Raw genomic sequence first — 7152 nt, 5'->3', positions numbered from 1 at the left:
CTGAAAGCAGCACATCTAATTACCTTGTTTCTATAGTTGTGTTAAAGCTCTCATCCAGCCGTTCAGGGTGTTCTATTCAACTGAATGGGAAGAAACAAATGCCATCTTCAGAGATTTGAAAAACCTTAACGTTCACACCAGAGGCACGATGATCTGGCGTGCATGTATGGATCGCTGCTGTTTGTACAAGAAACAATATTTCGTTTCGATAGCACAACGGGGTGGTGGCGCAGTTGGCTAGCGCGTAGGTCTCATAGCTAAACTTGAGCGATCCTGAGGTCGAGAGTTCGAGCCTCTCTCACCCCAAACAATGTGTGATCTTGTAGTGATGAAATGCTCCGTGACAACTTGGGTCGTCACAGCTGCACCTGAATCATCAGGTGAAGTGAGCACGTCTGAACGTGATCACCTATTTTTCCTATTTTTTTTTTAGATTCTTTGGCCATGCATGCAACAATCTAATACTGACATATAGTTCCACTCGAAATTGAAAAAGTTCAGTCATCTAAAAATATACTTGAGCTGCACCGTTAATATGTGACTATGCAATCCAGTATCATCAGGTGAAGTGAGCACGTCTGAACGTGATCACCTATTTTTTTTAGATTCTTTGGCCATGCATGCAACAATCTAATACTGACATATAGTTCCACTCGAAATTGAAAAAGTTCAGTCATCTAAAAATATACTTGAGCTGCACCGTTAATATGTGACTATGCAATCCAGTATCATCAGGTGAAGTGAGCACGTCTGAACGTGATCACCTTTTTTTTTAGATTCTTTGGCCATGCATGCAACAATCTAATACTGACATATAGTTCCACTCGAAATTGAAAAAGTTCAGTCATCTAAAAATATACTTGAGCTGCACCGTCAATATGTGACTATGCAATCCAGTATCATCAGGTGAAGTGAGCACGTCTGAACGTGATCACCTATTTTTTTTATAGATTCTTTGGCCATGCATGCAACAATCTAATACTGACATATAGTTCCACTCGAAATTGAAAAAGTTCAGTCATCTAAAAATATACTTGAGCTGAACCGTCAATATGTGACTATGCAATCCAGTATCATCAGGTGAAGTGAGCACGTCTGAACTTGATCACCTATTTTTTTTTAGATTCTTTGATCACTACACATGGCTTGGTCGAACTGAGCTTCTGGGCCATGCATGCAACAATCTAACACTGACATATATAGTTCCACTCGAAATTGAAAAAGTTCAGTCATCTAAAAATATACTTGAGCTGCACCGTCAATATGTGACTATGCAATCCAGTATATTTACAGGACTATATTTGTCATGTGACGGAACCACATTATTTGTCGACATTTGTCACATTTTTGAACTATATTTTGTACCACTGAATCTGAACATTTTCATTTATATGGTTCAATTCAATCTGTTCTTTGCTCATGTTTTGTATTGTCCTGAATCTGCTTGGGCCCCTCATCTGAAGTTACTCCCCGTTTCTTCAACTCCAAAAGTTTCCGTTTATTTTTTTTTCCATCTTCAACACCAAAAGTCCCAGAAAATAAAATCCAAAACCAGAAGCTACCTATACACTCTTTGATTCTTCTTTTGTGTAATCAAAATATTTAAGTCATTTCATAACTCACTTCCTTTCCGTGTGTATCTGAGTTAGGTGACCAAGTGCATGCCGAACGATTTGGTAAATGCAGCAACCTAAATAAAATGGTTAATGGCGAGATCTTAAGAAGAGAGTTCGAGCCTCTCTCACCCCAAACAATGTGTGATCTTGTAGTGATGAAATGCTCCGTGACAACTTGGGTCGTCACAGCTGCACCTGAATCATCAGGTGAAGTGAGCATGTCTGAACGTGATCACCTATTTTTCCTATTTTTTTTAGATTCTTTGGCCATGCATGCAACAATCTAATACTGACATATAGTTCCACTCGAAATTGAAAAAGTTCAGTCATCTAAAAATATACTTGAGCTGCACCGTTAATATGTGACTATGCAATCCAGTATCATCAGGTGAAGTGAGCACGTCTGAACGTGATCACCTATTTTTTTTTAGATTCTTTGGCCATGCATGCAACAATCTAATACTGACATATAGTTCCACTCGAAATTGAAAAAGTTCAGTCATCTAAAAATATACTTGAGCTGCACCGTCAATATGTGACTATGCAATCCAGTTATCATCAGGTGAAGTGAGCACGTCTGAACGTGATCACCTATTTTTTTATAGATTCTTTGGCCATGCATGCAACAATCTAATACTGACATATAGTTCCACTCGAAATTGAAAAAGTTCAGTCATCTAAAAATATACTTGAGCTGCACCGTCAATATGTGACTATGCAATCCAGTATCATCAGGTGAAGTGAGCACGTCTGAACTTGATCACCTATTTTTTTTTAGATTCTTTGATCACTACACATGGCTTGGTCGAACTGAGCTTCTGGGCCATGCATGCAACAATCTAACACTGACATATATAGTTCCACTCGAAATTGAAAAAGTTCAGTCATCTAAAAATATACTTGAGCTGCACCGTCAATATGTGACTATGCAATCCAGTATATTTACAGGACTATATTTGTCATGTGACGGCACCACATTATTTGTCGACATTTGTCACATTTTTGAACTATATTTTGTACCACTGAATCTGAACATTTTCATTTATATGGTTCAATTCAATCTGTTCTTTGCTCATGTTTTGTATTGTCCTGAATCTGCTTGGGCCCCTCATCTGAAGTTACTCCCCGTTTCTTCAACTCTAAAAGTTTCCGTTTATTTTTTTTCCATCTTCAACACCAAAAGTCCCAGAAAATAAAATCCAAAACCAGAAGCTACCTATACACTCTTTGATTCTTCTTTTGTGTAATCAAAATATTTAAGTCATTTCATAACTCACTTCCTTTCCGTGTGTATCTGAGTTAGGTGACCAAGTGCATGCCGAACGATTTGGTAAATGCAGCAACCTAAATAAAATGGTTAATGGCGAGATCTTAAGAAGACTATATTTGTCATGTGACGGCACCACATTATTTGTCGACATTTGTCACATTTTTGAACTATATTTTGTACCACTGAATCTGAACATTTTCATTTATATGGTTCAATGCAATCTGTTCTTTGCTCATGTTTTGTATTGTCCTGAATCTGCTTGGGCCCCTCAACCAAGACGATGTCTTCTTAAGATCTCGCCATTAACCATTTTATTTAGGTTGCTGCATTTACCAAATCGTTCGGCATGCACTTGGTCACCTAACTCAGATACACACGGAAAGGAAGTGAGTTATGAAATGACTTAAATATTTTGATTACACAAAAGAAGAATCAAAGAGTGTATAGGTAGCTTCTGGTTTTGGATTTTATTTTCTGGGACTTTTGGTGTTGAAGATGGAAAAAAAAATAAACGGAAACTTTTGGAGTTGAAGAAACGGGGAGTAACTTCAGATGAGGGAACGCATCATTTGTCGTTTGACTTTGCCGAGTTTTAACATATGTCTGTTATGCCAAAGTGGCAAAGTGCCAATGGGACAAATTTTTAATTCAAACTATCGCCAGTTTGGCATACACGCTTTTGCTAGCTGGCTACTCAGTTCAACCCATTTTCACAGATTTGGAAAATCTTGACAGGCACAACGGAGGCGTGTGAATGAAATTGTATTGTGTATTGACAGCACAACGGGGTAGTCGCCCAGTTGGCTAATACGTTTGTCTCCTGAGGTGTAGAGTTCGAACCTTCTCTCACACGGTCACACCCAGAACCAGAGTGACCTTGTAGTGATGAAACGCTCTTTGACAACTTGGGTCGTCACATCTTCACCTGAATCATGTGGTGAAAGCGAGCATATCTGAACTTGTCTCTCTTCTTTTTATGAACTAAGCTTCTGCACCGCCTCTTTTTTGCTAGAGCGGCAGTGTTGTGGTGTAGCTGATGTTAACGTCTTGTTATCACAATGTATGGGAAGTTAGCAAAAAAATGTTCTTAAACGCAATCGTCCGTTTCTCTTAATTCAGCAAAATGGGTTCTTTAATCCCACTAGATAAACTTATCTTCTGAAAATATATTGAGAATTGCTTGGATTTGAGCTTAGTGATTACTTGGCCCTCACTTTTCTGAACTGTATTTGGTGCCACGCAAGCTTAACCATATCGTTTATATGGTATAGTTCAACCTATTCCCTGCTCATGTGCTGTTTAGTGTGCCAATATTTTGGGTGCCACGGAATCTGAACCTTTTCGTTTATATGGTTCAGTTCAATCTGTTCCCTGCTCATGTGCTGTTCAGTGTGGCAGTATTTTGGTATCATGAGCCAGGATAGTATTTCTAACTTCTATGTTTGATCTTCACAGTTCTGGAGCTCACTCTTTCTTTTCTGTACAGATTTTTTTTCCCACTTTAGACTGCAATGTCCTCTTTGTTGACTCATCCGCACAACATGTCCATCGTGCTAGAGATGAGAGGCATTCAAATTGCAGCCTACAAATCTACAATGGGAAAAATTCTCAACCAGCTTGAGATCAAGCCAGAGAGGACTGCCTTCTATGATAGCTGTGTACTGCTACCTATCCTATGCATGGGAATCGAAACCAAAGCACATGGTTATTACAGTGCCTGGATATTTACCCAAACCTGGGTGGATCCCGCTCGTTGTGTTCGGCCCAATCTTCACATTGTCTACTCCATTCTTGACAACGACGACTCCAGCGCCGCCACGCTTGGAATAGCACCACGCCACCACCATATTCTTCTTGTTCTTCTGCCTGCCTGATCCGTGAAACCCTTGCATAATTATCATCAATGTGTCACACGAAAGAACGCTGAGTTATTGGTTACTGTTTATGAATCACTGAAGTAAAATTGAAATGTCAGCAGTTAGCCATGTCGGTGTTATCCCCGCAGAAGAAAAGAAAAGCTATGCCAGTGTTAAGTTGTTGCAGTTGGTAAATCATTAACTGGTCAGGGTGTTCTGTTTAGCTGAATGGGAAGTAGTAAAAACCATTTTCATACTTTCAGAGATTTGGAAAATCTTAACAGCCACAACAGAGGCACATCAATGAAGTTGCATTGTTAAAATTAATATTTGTATGGATCGCTTCTATTGGGAACAATAATATTGTTTCATGCTAGATGGGGTGGTAGCGGTGTTGAGCGCTCCCCTTATTGCGTTCTGTGACTTTCTAAAGTGATTTTGCTTTAAAAACTAGCATCTTAGCCATGTTTGCCTAGGCTGCCAGAAGTTTCTCGGTCCGCCACTGTATGCATGCTTGGGATTATGTACATGGTATTGCAAAGTAACTGTTTTGGTGTCTTTTCTCAGCACTTATTTGCTTGATGCCTTATATATATGGCATGAATGGGTTTTCTGTAATTTTGTGAATAGTTTGATCAGGGATATCTTAAAAGGAAGATACTAGGTAGAATGGTATGTTGGATTTTGAGTTTTTCTTGATAATGCCTCAAGAAGTTGCTTGAAATAACAGTAGCAGCGAAAGTTACTAGGTAGTATGGTATATTGAGTGGTACATTATATTCTGAGCATTTTTTTTATAATTCCACCACACCTATGTAATGTACCACTCAATATATCATTGCTTCTTGAGTTCTGGTTACATGTCTGAATGTGAGAATAAATCTAGAATGGACCTGCCTGGCAAGCGGGAGAAACTTAGTACAGCCTAGTAAATCAGATACCTTAAGATAGGAAAAGAAGATTCTCATTGCATATGTAGTGTCATCATATTTTTCTGCATCTGTTTCTGTGAAATAAGTTGCTTATTATAACAGTAACAGTAAAATGCAGGAAGCATAGTTAGGCTGAAGGTAATGCTTTGCCTGAATCAAGATGTTGCTGAAAATACTTTGCTCTGTTGAAGGTGAAAAAACAGCGAAGAAGGAAGAGCGGTGCATTTTGGCTTGGAGGGAGTGGCACGAGATGGAGAAAGAAATATGTATGAGGATCCTGTATTTTGGCTTGGAAACCAGCTAACTAACCTAAATGGGCAGTGACGTATTCGCTTTGCTGTTATTCTCCTCTACTTTTATTAAGACTGCAATGTTGACTGGTGTATTGAGTGCGTGTCAAACCTAAAACTAAAAAAAGCTTGGGAAAAACAGTGGGCGGAACCTTTTTGTGTGGCGCATTGTCGCCTATGTCCAGCGTTGTCCTTCACAATCACCTCAGGTGGTTTGTCCTCACTAGATGTTCATCTGTTCAATCAAAAAGATGCAAACTCAACAGAAGCAAACCCAGCAGTGGTTGCAATTGGCTGTTAATTTGAGCATCCTATTAAGGAGGAAGTTTGAGTTTAGGGTTTCGTGGGGTCACAGCCCTCACGTGTCTCTCCTTTATATAATGATCAGCATACAAGGTTACAAGGGTACAACCGTACATGTATCGACAGATGTATTCCTATACAAGATATACACTAGACCTATCTTAACACTCCCCCTCAATCTGAACTTCTAGACACTAAATTCAGATTGGACCTTACACGGTCTAGCATCTGTCGAGTGGCTGGTTTTGTAAATACATCAGCCAGCTGATCGCGAGTGGAGATGAACCTGACTTGAAGAGCACCAGAAGCAACACGCTCTCGCACAAAATGAAAATCAATCTCAATGTGCTTTATCCGAGCATGAAAAACTAGATTTGCAGTCAGGTATGTGGCCCCTAAATTATCACACCATAAGATGGGAATGCGCTGCTGAGAAACTCCCAACTCCCGGAGTAGAGACTCGACCCATATAGCTTCAGCAGCTCCATTTGCTAATGCCTTGTATTCTGCTTCGGTACTCGATCTCGAAACAGTAGGCTGCTTCTTTGAACTCCAAGAGATAAGATTTGATCCAACAAAGATAGCAAAGCCACCAGTGGAGCGGCGATCATCAACACAACCTGCCCAATCAGCGTCAGTGAAAACACTAATACCAGTAGATGGCGATCTGCGTATCCTCAGTCATGTGTCTAGAGTTCCCTTAATATATCTCAAAATGCGCTTCACCGCTTCCCAATGAACATCAGTGGGTTGAGAAAGAAATTGGCACACCTTGTTAACAGCAAAAGATATATCAGGACGAGTAAGTGTCAAGTACTGCAGACCTCCAACAACACTACGGTACTTGAATGAATCATCAGTACCCAAAACTGTGCCTGACTCTCG

The 7152-nt window shown here is 39.8% G+C and overlaps 1 non-coding gene across 1 annotated transcript; it reads left to right on the top strand.

Moving 5' to 3' along the window:
* Positions 1–218: 218 nt before the first annotated feature.
* Positions 219–306, top strand: TRNAM-CAU. Its single transcript is given in 2 exon segments — positions 219–256; positions 271–306. It is a non-coding gene; the product is annotated as a tRNA-Met (tRNA).
* Positions 307–7152: the final 6846 nt, after the last annotated feature.

The sequence above is a fragment of the Lolium rigidum genome, chromosome 2 (genome assembly GCF_022539505.1).
Source record: "Lolium rigidum isolate FL_2022 chromosome 2, APGP_CSIRO_Lrig_0.1, whole genome shotgun sequence".
NCBI classification, from domain to species: domain Eukaryota; kingdom Viridiplantae; phylum Streptophyta; class Magnoliopsida; order Poales; family Poaceae; genus Lolium; species Lolium rigidum.
This window is presented reverse-complemented; position numbering and strand designations above follow the sequence as displayed.